General features: G+C 34.2%; 1 protein-coding gene across 9 annotated transcripts in view; it reads left to right on the top strand.

Annotated features, from left to right (window-relative positions):
- The window catches only part of FOXP2 (forkhead box P2), a 531,392-nt gene that overhangs the window by 67,388 nt on the left and 436,725 nt on the right, over positions 1–27,279 (top strand). Inside the window, exon 3 of one of the 9 annotated variants that reach the window (XM_057550251.1) lies at positions 21,476–21,525. The exons of the other annotated variants lie outside the window; for them this stretch is intronic. The gene's annotated coding sequence lies outside the window, so the exon portion shown is untranslated. The remainder of the gene's footprint in view (positions 1–21,475; positions 21,526–27,279) is intronic. 9 annotated transcript variants of the gene reach the window in all.

Here is a 27,279-nt window from a genome sequence, read left to right as displayed (position 1 = left end):
GCTTCTCTACTAAGATCAGGAGCAAAGTAGAATGTCTCCTCTTAACAATCCTATTCAATATCATACTGGAAATCCTAGCCAAGGTAGTAAGATAAGAAAGGGAAATAAAAGGCATACAGATTGGGAAGCAAGAAATGCAGTTGTCTATTTTCAGATGACATGATTGTCTATGTAGAAAATCCAAAAGAATCAACCAAGGAAAGCTCCTGGAATTAATAAACAATTATAGCAGGGTAGCAGAAAACAAGATTAATATACAGAAGTCAATTGCTTTTCTATATGTGAACAATGAACAACTGGAATTTTGAAATTAAAAATACAATACCATTGTATTAGCATCAAAAAAAAGACAGAGGAGTAAGTTTAACAAAATATGTACAACAACAATATTAGGAAAACTACAAAATTCTGATGAAAGAAAATCAAAGATCTAAATAAATGGAGAGATATAGTCCATGTTCTTGGCTAGGCATACTCAATATGTTTATGATGTCAGGTCTTCTTAACTTGAAGATTATAGATTCAACAAAATCCCGATCAAATCCCTGTAAGTTATTTTGTGAATATTGATAAACTGATTCTTAAGTTTATATGGAAAGGCAAAAGACCCAGAATAGACAACACAATATAGATGAAGAAGAACAATGTCAGAAGACTGACACTACCTGACTTCAAGACATTGTTTAAAGTTACAGTAATCAAGACAGTATGGTATTGATGAAATAATAGACAGATCTTTGTAACAGAATAGAGAATCTAGAAATAGACCCACACAAGATAGTCAACTGATCTTTGACAAAGGAGTGAAGGCAGTTCAGTTGAACAATGACAGTGACTTCAAAAAGTGGCACTGGAACAACTAACTGGACATCCACATGCAAAAAAGAAATTTAGACACAAAATGTATACCTTTTACAAAAATGAATTAAAAATGAATCATAGAGCTAAGTGTAAAATGTAAAACTATAAAACAGCTGGAAGGTAACATAGGAGAAAATCTAGAAGATGATTTTTTAGATAAAACACCAAAAGCACAATCCATGAAAGAAAAAAATGATAAGTTGGATAAGTTGCACTTTATTAAAATGAAAAACTTCTATTCTGAGAAAGACACTGTTAAGAAAATGAAAAGATAAGTCGCAGACTGGAAGAAAACATTTGTAAAATACGTATCTGATAAAGGAGTTGTATCCAAAATATACAAAGAACTCAACTATAAGAAATGGATCTCACCAAAGAAGATATACAGATGGCAAATAAGCTTATGAAAAGATGCTTGGTATTTATTTCATAAGGGAGTTGCAAATTAAAACAACAAGATACCACTACACACCTATTAGAATGGCTAAAATTCAAAACACTGACAACACCAAATGCTGCCAAGGATGTGGAGCAAGCAGCAAGGACAGTGATTCACTGGTGGTGGAATGGATATAGCTTCTTTGGGAAATAGTTTGGCAGTTTATTATGAAGCTAAACATGCATACAATATTCACTACTATACAACCCAGTAATTGCATTCCTGGGTAGTTACCCAGATGAGTTGAAAACTTATGTCTATGAAAAATTTGCACAAGAATGTTTATATAAGCTTTATGCATAATTGCCAAGACTTGGAAGCAACCAGGATGCCCTTCAATAGATAAATGGGTAAACAAACTGATACAGTTATACAATTGACTGTTATTCAGTTTATGAAAAGAAATGACCTATTAAGTCACAAAAAGACATGGAGGAACCTTAACTGAATATCACTGAGTGAATGAAGTCATTTGAAAAGGCTACATCCTGTGATTCCAACTATATGCCATTCTGGAAAAGGCAAAACTATGGAGGCAGTAAAAAGCTCAGTGGTTGCCAGGGGTTGAGGAGAGGGAAGGACGAATAGGCAGAGCACAGCGGATCTTCAGGGTGGTGAAACTATTCTGTATGGTACTTTAATGATGGATACATAGCATTATGTATTTGCCAGCTGTACAACTGTAGAACTATACAACACAAACAATAAACCTTAATGTGAACTCTAGACTTTAATTCATAACTGTGTTTTAATATGGTTCATCAGTTGCAGCAAATGTACCACAGTAATCAAAATGTTAATAACAGTAGAAACTTTATGTCTATTGGGAATGGAGAAGAAGATATATATGGGAACTCTGTACTTCCTGTTCAATTTTCCTGTAAAAGTAAAACTGCTCTAAAAAATTAAGGCTTTATTTTAGATATGTTTCTGCATGTCCAATATAACTGAAAAAAAGAATTAAAAAAGCAATCTCAGTGATTCTGTTAAGTAGAGTTCTGAGAAAAGGTGAGATAATTTCATATTTGATCTGTCTACTCTGAATATTCAAATTTTTTAAAAAAGATAGGGTCTTAAAATCAATATTTTGCGATATTATAAAGTAGTGTGTTTTACCTGGAGAAAGTGCTAATATCCATAGAGGGGAACCTCTATGCTTGCATATATTTAGTAACTTTTAATGACAATTTATTTATGTAGTATAAACTTGTCTTAAGATAGATATTCCAATTTTGAATTTAAAAATGGATATTTTTTACAGTATAACCAAAACCCATTCTATAGTAATGAACTACTGATCTTTACTGAGTTGTTTGTAGCTTCTTTCCTTAAATTTTAATACATTTTATGCAATGGTCCATCATCCTTAGACACACTTGCTTTTACACAAGTGGGACTTTAATTTGTTAATGTTAATATTAGTATATTGTAAAAGAAATGAAAAACAAATGCACTTTGTATTCTTTCTTTGAATAGAAATTTTCAAATATAGTTTTAGTTTAAGAAGTACCAGATATAGTTTTCTTTCTAGTCTCTTTAAAATTTTTCTTGCTTTTCTTTTTCCTCCTTCCCATCTTCTTTTTCCTCCTTATTTCCTTTTTTCTTTCTCAGTATATTCTACTGTCTGATTTTCCAAGGAGTGAATATGATCTTATTTAACTGGTTGACATGAATAGAAATCAGGAATTTATTATTCATAAAAATGAAATTTAAAAATCCCCCTTTTCTACAGACTCTGGATATAGCTAGGCTCAACACAAATGTCTATGGAGAATGCATCTGTTGCTATTGCATTTTTTTTGTTTCTCCGAAAACTTGGCATTTGTAAAATATCTATGATTTTGATTTGTCTTGGCCAAAACCCAGATTACCAGGGAATTACATTTTGAACATATTCAACTAAGAATTATCTTTGTAGCAACTTTTCCTTTGCCATATTGAAATTTTGGGAATAAAATCAGATTTTGTTTTAAAAACCAGCTATGTTTCTTCATAGTGCCAAAATGAATTTTTTTCTACATTAAAGTGATACAAAGCAATACTTACAATCGACCTAAAACTTATTTTAAGCATACTGTGGAGGAAAGAGGCTCATTTTTGCATTTGACAGACCTGGGTTTGCTCTGCCACGTATTTTTTTTATATTGATCTTGGGTAAGTTTTGCATGTGCAAAAAATAATAATAACTTTCTTATAGGGTTTTGTGAAGATTAAAAGATCAAACTTAAAAATACCCGGCACAGAGTAGGCACTTAATGGTGGTAGTCTCTCTTGCCCTTCCTATGTATGTAGAAACGTGTGTACACATAAGTAAGTGTGTGTATGTTTGCATATATGTATGTGTTTATATATACATGTATGTGTATTTATCTCTGTGTTTCTTTTTCTCTACCCATTTATATGTCTCTATTTATTCCCTATACCTCTTCAATTTTAAGACAAGACAGTAAAGACAAAACTTCTTATTAAACACAAAGTGGATGGTAACCTCCAAATCCATTTGAAGGACCAGTTAGCTAACCACTGAGTCCACTTCCAAGTTAATGATGCAAAGTGATATCTGGGAAAAGGGACTGAGTATTCCTGGGATGAATAACTCTCTTTAGTGGTTATATTGATGATCTAGTTTTGTGGAGTTGACGATTCTACCCATGCAACCATTATTACTTAAATACTTCATTTTGATTATAGCCCAGTGGAATGCATAAAGGAGCAACAAAGTTGCCTTGGGTTTTAAAGAATTAGTTTGAAGGTATATTTTCTCCTAAAGACCATTTCTGCTGAACTCTCTCAAATGTTGAATGATTTTATTATTGTACAGCTTAAAAGGCCCAAATTATCTTTTTGCAAATAAGAGTGTACTGTTTTTCTATATATAGAGTGTATTTTAGTAAATATTTTACCTAAAATAAACACCCATCAGCCATCTCAGATACTTAAGCTATATATAAAAGCATTTGTTAATCAGCTGATCTGGGAAAATGGTTAAGAATGTTTTTCACTGAAAATTATTTTAAAGATTCTCTTCACTCTAGAATCCAAAGTGATAGCTTTCTTTAAGATTTTTATTTAAAAATATTGTAGATATACAGAAGATAACACAATAGGCACTCACATATTCAAATTTGACATACGTGAATATTTTGTTATATTCAGATCTCTCTCTTTTTAAGAAATACAGTACCACGAATATAGCAAAAGCTGTGTGCTCTCGTCCTGTTCCTTTTTCTCTCTCTCGAGATATTTACTATACTGAAGTTGGTTTTTATCTGTATTCTTACACTTTTTGTGTGATTTTAAAATTTATGTGAGTGGCATCATATTAAATCTGCCCTTCTGAAAAATTTTTGCTTTCAAAAATTACGTTTAGGGGATTTATCCATGGTGTTACACACAGGTCTGATTTTAGGTTTTTTTTTTAAGTAAGCTTTTATTAAGTATATATTGTGCATTTATGAGTTTTGCAGTTGTATACTGAAAACTGCTAAAATTTTATTTGTACCTCTTGATGAATTTTCACAGAATGAACACATCTGTGTGTAATCAGTACCCAGCTCAAGAAGTAGCATGCTACCAGTGCTTCAGAAGCCTTCCCACCCTTTTTCCACCTTTTAGTTACTATCTCTCCCCACCCCCACTGGGGAAACCATATTCTGACCTCTAACAACATAGATTAGTTTTGTGTTTTTGAACTTTATTTAAATGGAATCATTTAGTACATAGTCTTGTGTGTGTATCTGGCTTCTGTTTCTTACTATTAGGTTTACATGCTTCCTCCATGTTATTGTGTGTAGTTAAATGTCTATCGTGAGTGCTAGCTAGTATTCCATTACATGAATATACCACTGTTTATTTCCATTCGGTTTTGGGACATTTGTGTTGTTCTCTTGTTTTGACTATTAGGCATAATACTACTCTGAAGATTCTTGTACATTATCCGTTACATATTATGCATATCTGTATAGCTAGGAGGAGAAATTTTGTATGATAAGATATCTACATCATTGTATCAACTTAGTGTCTGTATCCTAGCTTATCTGTAATTAGTGTCAGTGTCAACATTAGTAGACACTGCCAAGCAGTCTTCTAAAGTGGTTATCCCAATTTACCGTCCCACCATCAATGCATGTGAGTTCAAGTTGCTCCACATCTTTCCAAAACTGAGATTCTCTTTTTTCATTTTTGCCATTGTTGTGGGTAATAATTAGGTTTTAATTGCTCTATAACATTCCATGGTTTGAATAAAGCATAGTTATTTTAAAATTCCTTCCTCAGTAAATGAACAATTTGGCTGTTTTCCATTTTTTACTATTCCACACACTAATACAGTGAGCATATCTGTATATATCGTTTTGTGTGCATGTTTGAGAGTTTTTCTAAAGTTATAACTTGCAGTACAATGTCTGAGTTTTAGAATACTGCATCTTTATTTTTATAATATATTGCTAAATGTCTCTCTAATGGGGTTGTATCACAAAGTGGTAATTTTTGTTTTATTATAAATCATACTCATCAAGTGCAGAGTGTAAATGTTGCTTTTTAAAGGGCATTATATAAAGCTTAGTACCAGATGATTTGGGGAAAATTTAGTGGGGAGAGATGAAACATCCTGCACAGCTCCTGGCATATAGATTATGTAAAGCTTCCATTATTATTGTTTTCACTGTTGGATTACTCATCATTATATTGCTGTACAATGCTTATTCTAGAGTCCTTACAATTCATGTGAATTCTCCCACGATCCATTTAAGGTAGCTTCTTCCAATCTTTGAAATTTCTTTCTTTACTAAAGTCTGTTTTTCCCTGCATAACAGAGTCATTGCATATATTTGATCTTGATTTTTGATCACCCAGGGACATTATATACTGAGATAGTTTGGGAAGTTTATATGATTTGATTAATAGATTTATACCTTCGTGCGTTCTTATTGGAGATTTGATCCTAAGCAAAATGGTGAAGTGGAGCCAACATTTGCTTTGCCAGCTCCCACTGAGTTTTATAAAAATGACATGTACTTTTATTTTATAGTTTTTAGTCAGTAATACTAAGATATGTATCTTTTCTGTTCGACGTAAGAATAGTTAGTGTTGGTAGGACGACCAAAGCAAAACTTTTAATCTCAGTTCTTAGGTTTGACCCTATCAGTGAGGTGGGTCAGCATTTGTCTCAAAGAAGGAATGTAATTAGTTTGTTACCATTACTTTAAAAAATAATTTCCATTTCTCTCATTGCCCTTACCCCCTGCCGGGATACTTTTCCCCCCACCCCCCAGGAAGTTTTTTTGTTTTTTGGGGGTTTTTTTTAACCTCTTTTTTGGAGTATAATTGCTTTACAATGGTGTGTTAGTGTCTGCTTTATAACAGAGTGAATCAGCTATACATATATGTATATCCCCATATTTCTTCCCTCTTACGTCTCCCTCCCTCTCACCCTCCCTATCCCACCCCTCTACCAGCAATCCCACTACTGGGCATATACCCTGAGAAAACCATAATTCGAAAAGAGTCATGTACCACAATGTTCATTGCAGCACTATTTACAATAGCCAGGACATGGAAGCAACCTAAGTGTCCATCAACAGATGAATGGATAAAGAAGATGTGACACATATATACAATGGAATATTACTCAGCCATAAAAAGAAACGAAATTGAGTTATTTGTAGTGAGGTGGATGGACCTAGAGTCTGTCATACAGAGTGAAGTAAGTCAGAAACAGGATCCTTAATTAGTCTTGATCTAGTCAACCCCTAGTTTCTCTCTTCAGATGAGAAATGCATGTTGCTACACAGAATCTGTTTCAGTCACTCTCTCTCCTTTTTTTGTGGGTATCTCTCCACCAAGTGTGCTTTGAATTAGCAAACCAAATATCAACTCAAAATTTCAGGTTGATTTTTCAGAGTAAACTTGTACTGGTAAATTTTAACTGAGTCCTCAATTATTGCCAACTTCTTAATTTTTCAAAATCCTTTACACTTAACTGGTTCTTAGAAGGCTTGTGCAAAAGACAATTTTGGCTTTGTTGTGCAGTTTTAAAATAGTATTTCCATTGTGTTCCTGTTTTCTTATGGTTAAAGTGATCTGAGATTGCATTTGTTTTTATTATTTTAAATCTAGTTATATTTGAATTTATATAGATCATGATTTGAGGTGGTATAATTTCTCAATAGTTTCATTATAGAGATGAATGCTAATGGATATGATGTTTATATGCAAATACTGAAAATAATAATTTTTGTTTTCCACTAGATTTTAAGAATCAGTGTCATAAGGTACCATCCTATTTCCCACTCTTATCCTTTCCATACAGTGTTGTATAAACTCCTTTATGCCTCATTCAACCCTGTGTCCCCACTGCCCAGAATAGTACTGGTACACAGTCCACATTTAATACGTATTTGGTGAATGAATTGATTTTGATGTTCTCTCTCAGAAAAGGACATTGCCTCTTTATGCTGTGATACAAGGTGAATGTTAGTCTTTTGCCTTGAAGTGTAATCCTTTGGAATACCATGTTGAAATGAAATGAATATGAATTATAATGGCTGAGCAGTTAACATCGTGATGTGTAACAGGAGTTACACACCAGAAAAAATTCTCAAAACTGATGACAATGACCCTACTGTAATACAGCTTTGTTGTTTTGTTTGCTCTTTTTTTTTTAACTCAGAGGAACTATATTTGGCTTAATTAATAAGATTATTTTCTTCAAGCACAACCTTTGAGTTAAAAAAAAAAAAAGAGCAAACAAAAAAACTATGCTGTATTACAGTAGGTTCTTATCTACCTTAAAAAATCTACAAATGTAAATATATCTAGTTTAAGTTCACTCAGAGGGAGCCAGGGACATTTTCATCAGCTTTGAGAATTTTTCCTGGGGTGTAACTCATGTGTCATTTCTCCTCTGCATTTTTTGACTCCTGGAACAGCTTCCTTTTCTACAAGATGAGGATTGAATGATTGAATAAAGTACTGACTGATTCCTTCAACAACTTTCTTTGAGGATCTGTGTTAGACCATGCAGTGCATACAGAGATGTGTTGTCTTGTCTTGTTGGGTGTCACCCCTTCGGCTATGATCTTTTTCATGGGTACATAACTTTTTATTCTTGTATTGCCACTGTATTAGTATTTTGGAAAGGAGTGGATGTAATTGCATGTGTTTAGACTGCTATGCTTAACCAGAAGTCCCTCAATGTTATTATCATTGCTAAATCTTAGGACAGTTTCCATCATTCGCCTTCCATGAAGTCTTTAACGCTGCTGACTGCTTCCTCCTTTTATCATCTCATGTTCTTGTGGCGTGTCCTCCCGCTTACTCTCCTTCCTTACTCTCCTTCCTAAGTCTCCTTTGTGAGTCTTTTCTTTGCCCGCCTCATAAATTTAGGTCTTTTCCTGTGTTCTGTCTTTCTCCTCCTGCTTTATCTTCTCACTCTGTATGTACATTATTCTAGATGAGCTCCCTTACTTCCAAAGCTCTGACTACCACTTTTAGTGTTGGGGCTCCCACTTTTGTACCTCTAGCTCGTATTTCTCCTCTGAGTTCAAGATCTGCATTTACAACTGTCTTCTTGATATCTCTACTAGAATGTCCCACAGGAATCCATCTAAAATTGAGCTCATTGCCAGCTCCTGTCTCACGTATCAAAATAGGATAGAAAATATGCTTCTTTTATGCTGTTCTCTGTCTTAGTGAATGGCAAGCACCATTATATACCCAGTTGCCTAAGTCAGAAATGTTGGGTCACCAATTTTGGGCCACCTGGACATCTCCCTTCTCTCATGTTCACTCTCATACTCTCATTAATTCAACCTCCAGATTTGATCAAAATGTGTTTCTTTCTCCACATCCCACTGACACTACCCTGTTTTAAAATGTTCACTTGGACCACTGCAGTGACTACCTGTTTTACTCAATTCTTTGTACCCTTTATCCCTTCTAACTCACTAGGGAGCAATTTTCATTTAAAAATAAAGATGGGATGATTTTTATTTTCTTCTTAAAATTTTGTATTTGTTTTCCCTTGAACTTAGGGTAAAATCCAAACTAACTCTTCAGAGTGATCTATAAGTCCCTGCAAAAATCGGACCATGCCTGCTGCTCTAGCATCATCTTTCTCTACTCAGCACATTTTAGACTCTTCTTTCTTGCTCCACTTACTCTGGCCTAATTTCATTAATTGATGGCTTCAAGTTCTTTTGTGCCTTGTGGCTTTTGTGCCTGTTGTTCCTGCTCTAGGACTTGATAATGGATGCATGGGGCAAAAGATCAGGATGATCCTAAGATTTCAAACTTAGTAATTCTATTTTCTTTTGTCATAGACTTTACCCTAGTAAATTGACATATATACAATCTAAGCATCGAAGTATAACGTGCATATAAGCCCTCTCTAGCCTAACCTTCTGCAACCTAAAATATTTCAGAACTTCATACAGTGATTCTCCAAAGATATCTTGCACTCCATGCCTCTTTGCATGTTCTGTTCTCTTTGTATGGAAAGTCCTCCACTGCTTTTGTGGTAGATGAACCCCCTACTGTCCTTCAATACCCAGTTCAAGCACAGATTCTCTGGGAGGCTATGAGCTGTCAGAGTTGTCGATGACAGCTTCCTTTATGTCACTTGTGTATATTTTGCAGATGATGAACCTGAGGCTTGGAAAAGTTAAGTAGTTTCTCCAGTTACTAAGTGACAGAGCCAGAATTTGAACCTTCACATGTCTGACTTTGAAGCATCAGTCTTTAACTATCCTTTGCTAGACACAGTCAGTATTTAATAAGTACTTATTAAATATAGGCATCAATAAAAAGATAAAATACTGTATGAACTAATTAGCTAAAAAAGCTTTTATGGCATCAGTGAGAAGTGATTTGACTGACATAGAAAATAAAACGTTTGATAGAAAGAGAAAAGAAATCCTTATCTGTAGGATGGTTCAACTTCTAAGCCAGTTTACTTCAGCCTTGTTTGTAACAACCTGAGATGCCTCTGGTTCTCAAAAAAGGAATGAGGTTGAACTTCATTTAAATAGGCCATGAAATGAACAAATTCCTTTAAATTAATAGTGGCAAATATATATCATGTTTATTTTTTCTTAAACTTTCATTGCTTTATGCATGTGTCTTGCTCCCTCAACTTGATTGTAAGCTTCTTTTGAACAAAAACATGCCTTATCTTTTCTTAGCATCCCCTATAATGGTTGGTTCTACTTGATAATTATTTTTTTGTGTGTTAAATAAATGATGGTTTCTTATCTGTTCATAACTTAATTTTATAAAACTTCAAATATTTTCCAGTAGAGTAATGCAGCTGATAATTAGTTTATACATACCAATAGTTGGAAGCATTAATGTACATGAAAAATGGAACTAACTCTTCTGTACTGGGTTTAATATTATCTTTTTAAAAAGAAAAACACTCAGGTATGCATAATGTCATGGACATACTCAGTGAAGAAAAGCAGTTTGTGTTGGATCTAGGCTAGAAGAATTCTCTATTCTAACATTTAACTAGTAGGTAAGTTTAAATATCTGTGCAACACTATCTTAGGATTTATTTTGCCTTTTACTTTTCATTTTCTTTTGAACATCAAGAGATATTCACATTTGGAAGGACATATTCTTATTAGCTCTAATGAGTTTTTTTGGTAAATGAATTGAATATAAACAACTATTGTGTTTGTCTTTTTTTTTTTTTTTTTGGTAAGAAAGATTTCAAACTGAAGATCCTAGTCATATAATTAAAAGGACTAATCCCATTCAATCCTTGAATCCATCTATAGAAATAGAATTCTTAAAACATATACACAAAAGGGAATATGGTGCCTGTTGAATTTATATTATGTTCAGTTGAACTGTTATACTTCTAAAACAAATTTAATTTTGATTACGAAAAATGATTGTTTTTCTGTGCATTTATAAATGTAGACATTATAGGCCATTGCTGGCACTAGGGAAGTTGAGGGGGGAGAAGTAACACTTGTATTATGTTAAATCAGAGAAATAATTGCACTTGGCAGTTTTTGTTTGCAGAATGCAGGAAAGGCTGAAGGCTTTTGTACAGTTCAAAGAGCACATTCCACAGTTACAGCAGTTGGTTGCCTTCGGGGATTGTCAGATTTGGGGGTGGTGGTAGAGGTCTGTATCACAAAAGTCCAGGCTGTTGGGCTGTGTTTGTTTTTAAAAAAATATTTGCGCCTTTTTGAAAAGTTGTTTGGAAATTATCCTCGTATCATTTAAGTATATTTTACATATAGCACTTTTGCATCCAGTTTTAATCTGTACAGTAATCAGATGACATTCTTGTTTAGACTTTACTGCCTCTTGTTCTTTAATTATTTGTTTTCAGATTCAAGTTTACATGTTCGAATGTGGAAGCATAGAACTGTTGACTATTAAACTGTCAAACTTTGTAGAAAAATATAAATAAGTTATATTTCACACTCATATATTCAACCATCATTTATACAGTTAGCATATTAAGCAATTTCAACAAGTTAAGACTCTTAAGAATGCCTTCTTTAACTGAAAATATGCCAAAGGCTAGCGTTACCAGCTGCCATGTCAAGACTTGTGCTGAATTAACACTTGTATCATTTCCCTACAGAATATACAAGTTATAGTTTCTACAGTTAAATGAAATAATATAGCTGTAAGTTTTCTGAAAACTGTAAATTATAGCATAGATATAAATTAGCATTATTACATTTCTTAAACTATCTGGTTTACATGATATTATTTGTGTACTTTACATTATTTATTTCAAGTTTTGGCAAATCGTATCAGCATAATTTTGTTGGCTATATTATTAGATTTTAAAAAACCACTAATTAGTGATACTCTGTTATAATTTTTGGTTTTAGGAAAAGTCTGCAAAGCCTTATCTTGACCTAGTGTTAAATTCATGAGAATTTGGGATAAAGTGTTTTGTTGCATCCAGGTGTGTTTTATCCAGCCTGTCATACTCAATTGCCAGAGGATTAGTAGTGTAGTACAAAACAAGAGAAACATTAAAATTGGAATTAGCTGTTGAACATATTTCTGTGTCCATTGTAATAAGAACTTCTTTATTTTTGCTTTTTATGATTTGTTACTTTCAGGGTAAGAAATGCTTAAAACATACAGAAACATACATAAACCAATTTAGCAGAATCCATGCACCCACCATTCAGATTTCATAAATGTTGCTATTTTGCCATTTTAATATTAGGTCTCTTTATTAAGAAATCTTAAAAGATCAAAGCCTTCCATTTTAGTCTTGAAATGCTCATTTCTGAACTGGTTATTTGACAGCAACATCCTAAGGCTCTTAACTGATATTTCTTTCTGATTTTAATATTGGTTATTGTACTACTGGTTAATGTAGCTTCCTCAGAAAGGCTGCAACTCCTGAGCAGTGTGACTTAAAGAAGACCCAGTGGCCCTTCTGTCCCAGAATTTCAGCTTTCCTTCTCATTATTTCTATAAGATCTGAAATTATTTTATTTTCCAATTTTTAGCTATAGGACATTGGGGACTATTATTAAACGTAAATGCTTTATGGAAGGAATAACACATTAAGCCATTATTACCCATTATCCTCATCACTCAGAAGCTGGTCTGATGGAACTGGATTCCAAGAAGAGGGTGACTGGGAGGAAGGAGGTGCTTCGGGTTAGGTTTGCCTTTAGCGTTTCCTAGATGTGTAGAAATAAGTTCCAAATGAAACGCAGCAAAGAATCATATAATGTATCACAGCATTCTTCACTGGGGCTAGGTCGGAAAAGAGAAACAAAAACAACATTATATGAGGTCCCTGCCTTTTGGCAAAATGAAATGTTTACTATATGTAGAAAACTGCTAGGGGAAGTTGCTTTTCAGTTTGCCACATACACTCATATACTTTCACAAGCAGAGGTTATTAAACACATTTTGCCAATGAGAATATTGAGTATCAAGGGAGTTAAGTAACTTTCTAAAATGTCACTTCCAGGAGGTTAAAAATCTAGACGTTCTGCCATTAAGTTTATCTTTTGACTATACCCTAATACTTCACATGACTCATTGCTTTCGTTACCAAAATTACTTCCTCCACCTTTAAGCTTATCTAAAGCGTACCGAATTTTTTAAAGAAACAGTTCAAGTCTTATACTTGCCCTAAAACATTCCCCACAAATTCAGAGCTCTCCTTTTGCTGAATATTTAGTGCTAGTGATACTAAAGTAAGTACATATTTTTATGGTCTCCCATATTCCACTAATGATACATACATATGTGTGTTTGTTATACTTATAAACTGTTTTATTGGTGCCTTAAGATCTTGGCCCCGGCTTATACATTTTTGGGGTTCCAATTATTGCCAACCCAATACAGAACACTTAGTAGATGCTCAGTAATCCCTCACTCTGGATTTAGTCCAGGCCTCCATTCCCAGTACTGACAATTACCAGCTGTGTGGTATTGGGCAAATTACTTAATATCACTTAGCTTTAATTTTCTCATTTGTAAAAGAGGAGATAACAATAAAGCCTCTACCTCAAAGGGTTGTTATGACAATTAAACCAGACATTGCACTACAAAGCACTTTGCTTAGTACCTGGAACATAGTAAGTGCTCAATAAATGCTAGCTCTTGTCATCAGTGCTTATCATTATAATCAATCAATGCTCACAGAGTGAAGGATTGCCTATAGGACAACTTCTATTAGAAAAATTCTCCAATATAAACTTTTTGGTTCTATATGAGAGAAAATGTCCTTTAAAATACACAAATGTAGAGGAGTTTGATTAAAAAGAAAACAGACACACATTTTTATCCATGCTCAAAAATTTGGACCTACATAATAAGCAAAGAATCCAAAAATGCTAATTTTTTCTTGGAGTCATCCATTCCTGTCCACATCCACCGCCATTGCCTTCTAACTCTACTTTCACTTATGTTCACTAGCAGGTATTCTTCACCCTGGGTTCTTTGCCTCCAAGAGTCCCTGATAGAAATAAATTTCAATATAATTGGTTTCCTTTGTAACTATATGTATTCTATTTTATGCATCTATAAATATTATTCTGAGGAGGGATTTGTAGGCTTCAGGAGACTGATGGAAGGTCTCATGGTGCCCAAAACAGCTAAGAATCCCCACGAGAAATCTAATTTATTTTCTACAGAGCGCAGTGATGGTGCTGTACTAAGAATGTTAATGGGTCATGTCACTTCTCGGTGTTAAAGCCTTTACGTGTACTTGGCATAAAATGTAAACTTCTTACCTTGGCTTTGAAAGGCTCTCGGTAACGGCTCCTGCCTAGCTTTCCTACCTCATCTATTGCCTCCTTTTCCCTTGCTCATTCTCCCTGGTGTCACTGGCTTTCTGTTAGTTCTTGCAGCCCTGCCTGACTCAGGGCATTTGCACTTGCTGTTTCCACTGTTTGGAATGCTCCTCTCCATGCCTGGCCTGCTCCGTCTTATCCTTTGAGTCTCAGTTTAAATGGTGCCTTCTCTGGGAGCTTTTGCTGACCTCCCTCTCTAAAATAACTCCCCATTCCTCTATGCTTTTGTTCTTTTCCACAGCTCATTTCATCTACTTCGTTACTGGTAACACATAAATACATTTGTTTAATGTCTGTTTTCATATTAACTTGTGAATTCTATGGCGGCATAGAATGTTTGTCTTAGGCTGTCATTTAGGGTAGGGCCTGACCCTTTATAGATCAGTAAGTATCTATTGAATGAATGAATGAATTGGGGGTGCATGACTGGTCTGCTGTTTGGAATATATGAATTCATTTGTTTATTCATAAACTCATTTACTAGACAATGAAAAATGAGAGACCAGCTATTACATTTAAATTCTGAATAGCTTTCAGAGTAATTCATGAGCTACAGTTGAATGCTTTAATCTCCTCAGTTATTCAGAAATGAAATGTAATAGTTCATTATATGACAAGGGGAACCACCCAGAAAATCAGAATTCAAAAAGTGTGCTTAACTTCCTTGCATATGTTACACCTTCCATCTGCCATACCTCAAGCCTATACCTAATTAACTCTATTTCATGATAACTTTGTCTTATGATTGATTCACTTGATTACCATACACCAAAATCGTGTGTGCATCCATTGAAACTGCTTTTCTGTCATATATAACATTTACTTTTAAAAATATTTTATCATTTGTATAAAAAGTTATATCTCAAAATTATGATAATGAAATACTTTTTATCCTGTTACAGAGTAAGGCAATTGCCTTTTATTATTATTCTCTAAATTAAAGTACGTTTATTGAGCTGATTCTTCATAAAAATGGAAGATACATCTCAGTGATGCATAGATTTAAACAGTAACCCTTTTATATTATATGTGGAAATAAATCCCATGAAGGTATAATCTCTCCCACCTCTTTTTTGAGGGAAACGTATTCAGTAGCGTTGGAGAAAGGCTTGTGTACAGTGTTTTCTTTCTCTAACTAGGTCAGTGATAACCTGAGAATATTTTTCTTATTATCCTAAATAACCAGTATCATCTTATTCTACATGACGTTGTTATCTATAAAAATGAAGAAAATCATAAAATTTAGTTTATACTTTGATCATTATTTAGAGGACTTTTGTGAGCCAAAAAAGTAGGTAATTTTCTTCTTGAAGAAAAAGTGATTGTTTTTGACTGTATTACTTTTTATCCTTTAATTCTTTAAAGCTCACTAAATGATTGAAGATATTCTTTTTCCTTATTTCACTTGTAGCTCAACATAATTGATTGCTTGTTCTTTTCTTGAGTCTTTGTAGAGAAATTCACGCAGATAAATGTATGTTTATAGATGCATATTTATTGAGGAAGTTTTGCTTTAGGTCAGTTAAGATATAACAGGAAGGAAAAAGAAGGCCTATGTGCTCATTTGATACACCCCCTATTCCTTTTAGGTCCCTGAGAACACAAGGGCATTGTTAGTATGCTGTTTCTAAATGTTAAGTGCCATCTCCTACTACTATTTCTCTCCTCATCATTTAATGCACCAAAGTTATATCTGATCCCAATTTTTAATATTTTTATGTCTTATTGATTTCCCTCCTCCCTCCCTTCTATCTCTTCCTCCTTGCCTTCCTCTCCTCCTCTTCCCCCCTCCATTCCTATCCTTCTTCCAAAAAATTTGTAAAAGCAATGCATTTGATATTAGAAAATATAAGAAAACAAGCAAATCAATCAATGCAAAAAGAAAAATTGTTGTTAGATAGTAAACTGAGTTTCTGCCTGGGAATGAGGAGGGGTTGTTGCCTGGCTTGTGGAATAGGGGAGGGGAAGCAGGAGAGTCTAATTCCTTCTTAAATGTCTTCAGTCTTATTCCAGGGGCCCCTCATGCTACCAAGTTTGGGGCTTCTGCTATGGATCAAGTAGCTTCTTGGTTTGTCCCCAGTGTTAGCCCAGGATTCAGTTTTTTGAGGTTTGTTTAATCAACTATAACTCACGTGTTAGCTTGCCAGCTTCCAGAATTTTGTTGCTATTGCCTTCTCTCTTGAACTTTCTATCCTTGTAGGTTTATTCCTTTATTGAACAGCCTTTAGCTGTCATGTTTGTATGGTTTATTATGGAGGGAGAAGGGAGGTGGTCCATTCTGTTTTGAACCGGAAGGTCTCATTTCATGTTCGACAAAGATATGTGAGGAATCTGGTTACGCATGGAAGGAGAGAAAGAAATACTCTTAAATAATTTTAAAATCCTGAGAGAAACCATGCCTTGTGGCCCAATAAAAGTGTTTAACTTCACCCATGCCTAAAAGTATTTAACTTCACCGGTGCCCTAGAGTGTGATTTGGGGTGAGGATGGGGATTAAAAACTGAGCTTTAACTAGAGGCACATATGCAGCTGAACAGTTAAGCTCAAATTCTTAGAGGGCGTGTGGTGTCAGTCCACTCAAATTTCCATTGAAGTTTTGTGAACATATAGCCTGATTTATTAACTTCTTTTTTTAATAGACTTTATTCTTTAGAGAATTCTTAGATTTACAGAAAAAATGAGCAATAAGTACAGAGAGTTCCTGTATTAACCCCCATCCTCAAAGTAATTTCCCTTATTATTAACATCTTACATTAGTGTGGTTCATTTGATACAATTGATGAACCAAACTTGATACATTATTATTAACTAAATTGAAGAGTTTACATTAGGGCTCGTTTTTTGTGTTGTACAGGTCTATGGGTTTTGACAAATACATTATGTCATGTATCCACCATTACAGTATCATTAATAATAATATCACTGCCCTAAGAAATCCCATGTTCCACCTATTCATTGCTCTCCCCCTCCTTCCCCTTCAGACCTCTGGCAAGAACTTATCTTTTTACTGTCTATAGTTTTACCTTTTCCAGAGCGTCATGTAGTTGAAACCATGCAATATGTAGCATTTTCAGACTGCCTTCTTTGACTTAGGAATCTACATTTAAGGTTTCTCCATGTCTTTTCATGGTTTGATATGGTAGCTCATTTCTTTTTATTGTTGAATAACCTTCTCTTACACGGATTTACCACAGTTTGTTTATTCATTGACCTATTGAAGGACATATTGGTTGCTTCCTAGTTTTGGCAATTACAAGTAAAGCTGCTATAAACATTCATATGCAGGTTTTTGTGTGGACATAGTTTTCAGCTCATTTGGTGAAATCTAGAGCATAATTTCTGGGTTTTGTGGTAAAACTATATTTAGCTTTGTAATAAACTACCAAACTGTCTTCCAAAGTGGCTATAGATTAACCTGTTTTTATATTTTGGAAATAATCTAGATTGTTTTATAGAGCAATGTACATGACAGTAAATAGTAATTTGTATTTCACTTGTCATTGTTTACACAAGTAAAAATTCATTATAAAGGTTTTATGATTTCAGTAGTTACTGCTACGTTACTATTTGATGTTGCATTGACCCTAACATTGCCAGAAGAGAGATTCTAATTAGAAGAAGGTGCTGTATACATTTAAAGTAATCACATCAGCATACTTTATTTTCCACATACTGAAAATATTCTCTACCCCTTAATAGACATAAACATACATAAGAAGAGAACTATGGACTGCATTGGAATGATGGTGTTTTATTTGCTTTATACTTCGTTTACTCATTCAGTAAACATTCATTGAGCGCCTATGGTCCCTAATCTTAAAGAGGCCTAAATAATTATAAACATGTTTTTACCTAAAAGAATGTCCTGCAGGAAATTGGAACATATCTAGTCTCCCTCACCCTTACCTATTAAATACTAGCTGTTCCCATCAATTATTATGAAAACTTAAAATACCCCCTCAGATTTTTGAAACTCTCAGTGGCACTACTGTTGCTGGGAACGATTGATTATTTAAAAGTGAGTCTATTTGTAATTCATTTTGTCATTTATGATACATTTTATTTCACTGTAAAATAAGTTAGTGATTTCAGAATCAGAGTCAGTGATGGATTGTATGTAAAGTCACAACATTTAGTCAGCTAAGGACATCAGAAATAAGGTGAGACTGGCTTCAATATGTAAATTAGAAAATTGTGAGATGTAGTGTGGGGCAGAGAAGGCAAGTTCCTCATGCAACACCACAGAGCCTGCTGGTGGCAGTGCACTTTTTACTAACCCATGCTGCATCCCTGTACATTGGAAATACTGTTCTAAATCTCCTGTGCCTAAAGACTGATTTTTTTCTTTTTATCAATAACAGAGCCAAGAAGATGACAACAAAAAAATTGAAAGCCCGTTAGCATTGTATCTGTCCTATACTGTGTTTAAAATTAATTTACAACTGCTTTTATTTTACTTTCTTTTTTTCTCCCTTCTTTTCATTACTTCAAGTATCTTTTCTTTGGCACTTGCTATCCCTTTGTCATTACTGCATGTCTTTTCTTTTTACTGGCTTCTTAAATCCTGCTGCATTGCTTTTTGCCTTTCCTTCTTTAATCTTTTCTCTTCTGTTTAATTTTTAAATCCTTTGCCCTTTATCTTTCTTTTGGTCTTCTTAGCTGCTCTCCCTTCCTTTGATTTCCTCTTAAACGTTACTTCTTCTTAACATTGTGCTATTTCATTGATTTTTTTCCTTTTGTTTTATCTTTTTAATTTTACGTTTTCCTTTGTATAAGGAAAACCTACTCTGCTTACGCATATTGAATTAAAGAGAGAGAATACTACTAAATCCTCCATACTACATGGAAAAAAACCCAACAACAGTGCTTATTCAGCCTTATTGTGTGGATACTGAAAGATTTATATGACACATTTTCTCCTCTTTTTTATTCTTCTTTTTTTTTTGAATTAAAACGCAAATAATTGTTGTGCTGATATATAGCAAATTCGGTTATTTTCCATTTTTCTAATACCCTAAATTTAACTGTATACAAAATATACTTTTGAGACATAAACATTTGTTTGTAGCTAGACTACAAGTAATTTTGCCTTTCATTAAATCTTTGGGATTAGATGGAATACATTTATAATACTATTATGAGTGCAGATCAAGGGTATAATAAAAAATAAGAGATTATATTGAAATTGTTACCCTTTCACAAAATTTCTTTATCTGTCCAAACAGTCTATACATTTGGTTTAATATATGCTAATTCTTAAATATTAATTTCATAACTTATTTTCTTGGGACTTAAGAAAGATCCATAGCAAGTATATTAACCAAACTCTACTAAACTGGGTTGGTGGTTGGTTTATGAGTCTGTCCTTAGGCATTCTAAGAAATAAAACTGTGCGGTAGACCTCTAGATACTCACTTTTCACAGAGGGAGAGGAGCAGATAAGTATTCTAAGGAAAAGCAGAAGTGCATGAAATCTTGGGTGTAACATTTCTGCTTCAAGCAAGAACTATCTTGAGGGACATTCTGTAGTTGAAGAAAGAGAGACCAAGAGAAATCAGGTGACTTGCCTTAGTTCACACATAGAAAATGGCAGTTGGGAATTGAGTTCAGATTTACTTTATTGATCATCTTGCTTCACATTTATCTTATATATCTATACATTCTGTTGATTACAATTCTGACCCATACTCAAGCTTCATTTTACTTGTAGTTCATTCAGTAGACATAGTATTCTCAAGCATCTTTTCATTGCTGCTTATGATAGATTTTTATCTATATAATATTTATATAAAATATATCAATTTGTCATTTATATATTTATAAGTTATATATATTATTTATTAGATAAAACTCATTATTGATATTTTAAACAATAATTCTTTCATTCATTAATTTCATTGAACAAATATTACTGAAGCTTACTGTTGTTAAAGCTAACTGCTGGAGTTGTTTTTCTGTGTCCGATGATCATTTTTAAATTATTTTGTGCTTTCTTTGAGAGTGTTGTTGCTGTATCTGTTCCCTCTGGTTAGGTTTAGACTAGTTTACATTTATCCTGCCCAGGATGAAAGGGCTTAAGTAAATGAGTAATGTCCACAGGATTTTAATGATACATATCAAATATATTCAAAATAACAAACTATTTTCTGACAGTGTACTTTATAAATAAAAACTTGGTATTTTAACTTTATATTTTATATTCAGAAAATTTTGAAAGAATTTTTTTACTAAATATTATCTTCTTAACCTAGTTTTCTTACTGTAGATAATTAAAGGAATGAAACGTACTTCTTTTCTAATATGATAATCTTAGACTATTAATTCCCCAAACCTGGTGATTATTAAAACAAACTGGAGGAATTTTTAAAACTTCCTTTTGAAAACATGCCCCACTCAAGATACCCAGGGTTAAACGCTTAGAAATCCAGTTTGGTGTTCTGTGTATATGTGTGTGTTTAAAATGCACTCTTAGTGCTCTTAATAGACTGTGAGTTACACCTTTTATCAACCTATATCAGTCATTTACAAAATACGGTTCAGCATCACTATCACCTGGGAACTGTTGTTAGAATTGCAGAATTTTGGGCCACAACCCGGACTTGTTGAATCACACGCTACGGGTGTGGGGTCAGCAGTATTAATACTTTAGGAATCTTTGCGAGGGATTCTGATGAACCTAGAGTTTGAGTTCCACTTATTTATGTGATCTTTATCATTGATTAGTATAATTTTACTTGTTTTTTTAAAAAAATCTCCTTAATATATAATGTTTGAATGGGTTGTAGTATTCAGTAACACTCAGAATTTGCAAGTCCATGTGTTAGCACTGGCTGCCATAGACTATGTGGCTTAAACAACAGAAATTTATTTCTTACAGGTCTGGAAGCCAGAAGTCCGAGATCAGGGTGCTAGCATGGTTGAGTTCTGGTGAGAGCTTTCTTCCTGGCTTGTCTTCTCACTGTGTCCTCATGTGGTAGAGAGAGAGATGGATCTTCTTATAGGGGTACTAGTCCCATCATTAGAGCCTCACCTTCATGGCCTTATCTAAACTTAATTACCTTTCACAGTCCCCATTTCCAAAAACCATCACATTGGGGATTAGGGCTTCAGCATATGAATTTTGAGAGGACACAGTTCAATCCACAGCAGTCCAATTTCCGTGGATTCATTTCTTATATTAAACAAGAGTTAATGCTAAAGTATTTAAAAAGACTTCCAGAGACTAGTCCTAATTCTTTCCCTAAGTAAGAGTGTATCTTTTTGACAGTCGTTTCTTTGTTTGAAATTGTAATAAAAATATAAGCTATATGTGGCATGGATTGTTGGGAAATTCAAAGGTAATAGATATGTGAAAGAATGGTATATAGATTACAGCATAGTATAACTGTAATAAAGGTCATTATAATTTTTGATCAGTATTTTTTATTTCATTTGTCAGCTGCCTGTGTTTCAGCTATAGGTCCATCTAAGCAGTGAGCTGTGTGACACCCAAAGACTGTACTGATTAGAAAGAACAGGTCAGTAGCAGTCATGAAGGAACACTGAATATGAAAATGATCATAGAAATAATCCAGACTATCTTCTCTCTGTTACAAAAGCCCCCTCTAGAGCATCCCAACCTTGGCTTGGGAATAATGCTGAAGGTCCCTATAATAGTCAAGAGTTCTCCAGAGAAACAGAACCTATAGAATGTGTGTCGTATTTGTATGGAGAGAGAGAGAGAGAGAGAGAGACGGACGGAGAGAGACTGATTTTAAGGAATTGGGGGCTGGCAAGTCTGAAATCTGCAGGACAGGCTTGCAGGCTGGAGATCCTCAGAAGAGTTGATGTTGTAGTTCAAGTCCAAAGGCAGTTTGGAGGCAGAATTCCCTCTTCCTTGGGAGATCTCTCTTTTTTTTTCTCTCCTAAGGCTTTCAGTAGAGTGAATGAGGCCCACTCCCATTATGGAGGGTAATCTGCTTTACTCACATGTTAATCCCATCTAAAAATTACTTCCCCATTGACATCTAGACTGGTGTGTGACCAAATATCTGAGTACCATGGCCTAGCAAAGTTGACACAAAATTAGCCATCACAACATCACTTAATATTTAGGGTCAGTTCTACTTTTAAAGTATTATGTAATCCTTCTAATTTTGAAATGATCTGAAAATAACATAAAATAAATAGATGTATATGTAAATGAATGAATAGATAATGCTGATCAATACCATATATATTACCTTATTACTTAATAAGATTCAGTGCCCTCTCAGTTTTGTGGAAACTTTAGAAATGGAGCAGCTAACAGAAGTGTGTGTAGAGCACATTGATTCACTAACACAGTAATGAATCACAGAGCTCTTTGCTTGGCCTTACCTGGTAAGGTTATCACAGTGAGCAAAATACGTGAACTAAGGAAGTGTAGCTACTGTGTTGAATGTCCGAATTGAGATCCAACAAGGATTTTGGCACGGTGGTCTGAGAATAGCACGATGAAAATTAATGGAATGAATATAAAATCTTGTTCTAAAGTTTCAAGAAAGTTGTATAAGTATGGATGAAAATGACGCTTAGAAATACACCAACTCAAAATACCACAGAAGATTATAGGAATTGGTAAAACAGATTGTACATTCAACACAGCTGTTGCCTAATATGGGGTAAAAGAGAAATTTGTCACATTATAATCTATTCTTATAAAACTTTTTTAATCAAACAAATATTGTCATAAATAAGGCAGTATAGAAGATTATGTCACTTAAATCATATTCTGCCTTATAACTAATAAGCTGAAAATTATAATAAATTTTCTTTTACTTTAGACTATGAATTTTATCCTCTAGTTAGTTCCATACACGCAAAATCAGCCCTCAATTAATCTTAGTTCCACTGACTTAAAAGTAGGCATCACCAAATAGCTTTGGGAGTAATACCTTCAAGTGATATTTGCTAATGCTAAATTAACTGATAACTAGTAGAAGTGTGAACTAGCAAACAGGTCATTGAGGGAGAGCTTTCTGATAGGGTGCTACCTGTAGAATCCTGATCAACCTGTAAAGTTTAAAGTTTTAAAGTTTTCTTAAATCCGCTTCTGTATGTCTCTGAGTTTTGATCCTGACACAGGTGTAATATTTGACTTCTTGAGCAATTTATCCAAAGTTATTCTGAACCCCCTATTATGTCCACTATACTGAGTATGACTGGAGAACACACTGTAGTGAGATGTCTGACGATTTCCCGTATGGTGAATAGGAATACAGGAAACATTGTAAAACAAAGACACTATTTATTAAACCTAGATCTATTCTTTTGCAAAAGTGACATTTAGAGATCTCACTGTTCCTACAACTTCTGTAAAATCCAGGTGTGGAACAATTTAGCTAATACCAATATTGATAGACATATCATTGCTACTTGCTTGTACAAAATAGGAATTTCAGAGCTGATGTCATGTGACCAAGAACTATGAAGCAATGTTATGTTTTAGCCTGCATTTCTTCTCACTTCACTTAAATTACGTAACTTAAAGATTATGCACCTTGGATTTTTCCTTCAATTTGTTTTTATAAGTCACTTTTTTCCTCTGTGTTGATATAATGATTTGACCTTCCTACTTAAGATGCTTTTTCCAAATACTGACCATTTCTAAGAGGTGTCCTTCATAATTAATAGATAACCTAATTGAAGGAATTTGAAAAGAAACATAGCTACTTTGAACTGATTATTTTACTGATGTATTTTTATTTAGTTATACCTTACCTTGTTCATAAAATAATTATAGTTGTTTTCTGCAGAATGTATACAGTCTACGGATTTATTTTCATTAAAGGCATTTCTGGAACCATAGACCTGATAATATAGTATAGATAATAGAGTCACTAAAAAGGTTACAACCATATTAAATTTTATTGGGATAAAAAGTGACCCATCTACTTTATCCAGCATGAAAATTCTGTAGTTAAGCAATGGCTGAAAATTCCCTAAGTAGCGAGAGTATGGAAGTAGGGCAATTAACTTGTTATAAATCTGAAACCGTACTTGATAGTACCCTAAAGCAGTAAAAAATTTGGATTCTAGTGCCTTGTCAATTCTGAGTCAACAAATTTCAAAGAATTTGGTCACAATCATACTTTTTAGGAAATGAAACATCTTCCCTGAAAACTGTTCTCTCTCTTATCTCTCTTTCTCTATGTCTTCCTCTCCTCCTTCCTTTTTCCCCTTTCTTTCCTTTCATCCACCTTTCTACTTATTTTCCTTTAAGAAATATTTATTTAGTTCCTTCTTTGTGCAAGACACTGTCCTAACATATGCATCCTACAGGGTTATAAGACATGGATTCATCAATGCCATTACCTGTTTCAGGTCTATTACAACCATGCAGATAATTTTTTAAAAGAGCCAGTTTATTTCATACTCACACCTAAACATTGTGCTTGAAATTTAAAAAAAAAATCTTTTTCTCTTATTGTATTTGTCACCTTTTATTACCCCATAATCTTTTTTTTTTTTTAATTAAGACTTTAAGTATTAGCACAGTTTTAGGTTCACTGCTAAATTGAGAGGACGGTACGGAGATTTCCTGTATACTCGCTGTTCCCAAGCATTCATAGTCTCCCCATTATTGACATTCTCCACCAGAGTTAGAACAAATTGTAACATTTGTTACACTTGATGAACCTACGTTGACACATCATAATCATCCAAAGTCCATAGCTAACATTAGGCTTCACTTTTGGTATTGTACGTTATGGGTTTGAATAAGTATATAATGACATCTATCTGTCGTTATGGTATCATACAGAGTTGTTTCATTGCCCTAAAATTTGCCTGTGTTCCTCCTGCTTACTTCCCCCTGAACCCTTGGCAACCACGGATCTTTTTATTGTCTCCATAGTTTTGTCTTTTCCAGAATGTCACATAGTTGGAATCATAGAGTATGTAGCCTTTTCCTTTTTCCTTTTTTGAAGTTTTGAATTTTATTTTATTTATTTTTTTATACAGCAGGTTCTTATTAGTTATCCATTTTATACACATTAGTGTATACATGTCAATCCCAATCTCCCAATTCATCCCACCACTACCCCCACCCCCTGCCACTTTCCCCCCTTGGTGTCCGTACGTTTGTTCTCTACATCTGTGTCTCAATCTCTACCCTGGAAACAGGTTCATCTGTACCATTTTCTAGGTTCCACATATATGCATTAATATACGATATTTGTTTTTCTCTTTCTGACTTACTTCACTCTGTATGACAGTCTCTAGATCCATCCACATCTCAACAAATGACTCAATTTCATTCCTTTTTATGGCTGAGTAATATTCCATTGTATTATGTACCACATCTTCTTTATCCATTCGTCTGTCGATGGGCATTTAGGTTGCTTCCATGACCTGGCTATTGTAAACAGTGCTGCAATGAACATTGGGGTGCATGTGTCTTTTTGAATTATGGTTTTCTCTGGGTATATGCCCAGGAGTGGGATTGCTGGGTCATATGGTAATTCTATTTTTAGTTTTTTAAGGAACCTCCATACTGTTCTCCATCGTGGCTGTATCAATTTACTTTCCCACCAACAGTGCAAGAGGGTTCCCTTTTCTCCACACCCTCTCCAGCATTTGTTGTTTGTAGATTTTCTGATGATGCCCATGCTAACTGGTGTGAGGTGATACCTCATTGTAGTTTTGATTTGCATTTCTCTAATAATTAGTGATGTTGAGCAGCTTTTCATTTGCTTCTTGGCCATGTGTATGTCTTCTTTGAAGAAATGTCTATTTAGGTCTTCTGCCCATTTTTGAATTGGGTTGTTTGTTTTTTTAATATTGAGCTGCATGAGCTGTTTATATATTTTGGAGAGTAATCCTTTGTCCGTTGATTCGTTTGAGAATATTTTCTCCTGTTCTGAGGGTTGTCTTTTGGTCTTGATTGTAGTTTCCTTTGCTTTGAAAAAGCTTTGAACTTTCATTAGGTCCCATTTGTTTATTTTTGTTTTTATTTCCATTACTCTAGGAGATGGATCAAAAAAGATCTTGCTGTGATTTATGTCAAAGAGTGTTCTTCCTATGTTTCCCTCTAAGAGTTTTATAGTGTCCGGTCTTACATTTAGGTCTCTAATCCATTTTGAGTTTATTTTTGTGTATGGTGTTAGGGAGTGTTCTAATTTCATTCTTCTACATGTAGCTGTCCAGTTTTCCCAGTACCACTTATTGAAGAGACTGTCTTTTCTCCATTGTATATCCTTGCCTCCTTTGTCATAGATTAGTTGACCATAGGTGCGTGGGTTTATCTCTGGGCTTTCTATCCTGTTCCATTGATCTGTATTTCTGTTTTTGTGCCAGTACCATATTGTCTTGATTACTGTAGCTTTGTAGTATACTCTGAAGTCAGGGAGTCTGATTCCTCTAGCTCCATTTTTTTCCCTCAAAACTGCTTTGGCTATTCGGGGTCTTTTGTGTCTCTATACAAATTTTAAGTTTTTTTGGTCTAGTTCTGTAAAAAATGCCATTGGTAATTTGATAGGGATTGCATTGAATCTGTAGATTGTTTTGGGTAGTATAGTCATTTTCACAATATTGATACTTCCAATCCAAGAACATGGTGTATCTCTCCATCTGTTGGTATCATCTTTAATTTCTTTCATCAGTGTCTTATAGTTTTCTGCATACAGGTCTTTTGTCTCCCTAGGTAGGTTTATTCCTAGG

This window comes from Balaenoptera acutorostrata, chromosome 7 (assembly GCF_949987535.1).
Source record: "Balaenoptera acutorostrata chromosome 7, mBalAcu1.1, whole genome shotgun sequence".
Classification (NCBI taxonomy): domain Eukaryota; kingdom Metazoa; phylum Chordata; class Mammalia; order Artiodactyla; family Balaenopteridae; genus Balaenoptera; species Balaenoptera acutorostrata.
Note: the sequence above shows the minus strand (reverse complement) of the source record. Positions and strands in the feature narration are given on the sequence as shown.